Below are 703 nucleotides of genomic sequence, written 5' to 3'. Positions count from 1 at the left end.
TTTAATGCCACGCCCACGCCAGCGTAGAGCTCTCCTCGCAATCCCCAAGCTCGGCGGTCCGCACCAGCCACGTCGGCCAGGCCTCCGACTTGCGAGCAGGGGCAGCGGCCACCGCCGCCGTGACGTCGCGGCAAGCAGACAGCCGCGCAGCAGCTGCCAGCACCTTGGCACAAGCACGGCAAATGAATGCCACGCCCACGCCGCGGATAAGCAGCCCCAACGCGCCCGACGGCTTGGAGCGGGTCCCGAAGACGGTGGCCGGAATCGGGTCGTCGCCGGCCGGAAAACGGGTCATCGATGCCGGCAATACTTCGGGCCATGAGGCCCCCCACCTTAGTCCGAGTTTAGCAACAGCCCACATATCCCCCGCGGCAGGCCTATGGGCGCCAGGCCAGCGCGCCCCATGGCCAGTCAGGGGGCACCCCCCTAAAGAGCAATAAGTGTCATTGAAGCTCTGGCAGGGGGAGACACTACTAGGTCCCAGCTGTCACCCCCCCTCTAAAAAATTCATTTCTTGGTATTTTGAGCTGAAATTTTGCACAGAGGTTGGCAAAAATCCAATCCAACTTTATTAATTTTTCCAGAATTTTTCGAGGTCGGGAAGTATTTTTTTTTATTTTCCTACCATTAAAAATCGAGGAAATCGGAAAAAATAGGAACCGGCTCGGAATGACCCCAAATTCAGTGGGCAGCCTCATAAAAA

The sequence above is a fragment of the Populus nigra genome, chromosome 2 (assembly GCF_951802175.1).
Source record: "Populus nigra chromosome 2, ddPopNigr1.1, whole genome shotgun sequence".
Taxonomy (NCBI): domain Eukaryota; kingdom Viridiplantae; phylum Streptophyta; class Magnoliopsida; order Malpighiales; family Salicaceae; genus Populus; species Populus nigra.
The sequence above is the reverse complement of the archived record's forward strand: the minus strand, read 5'-3'. Positions refer to the sequence as shown.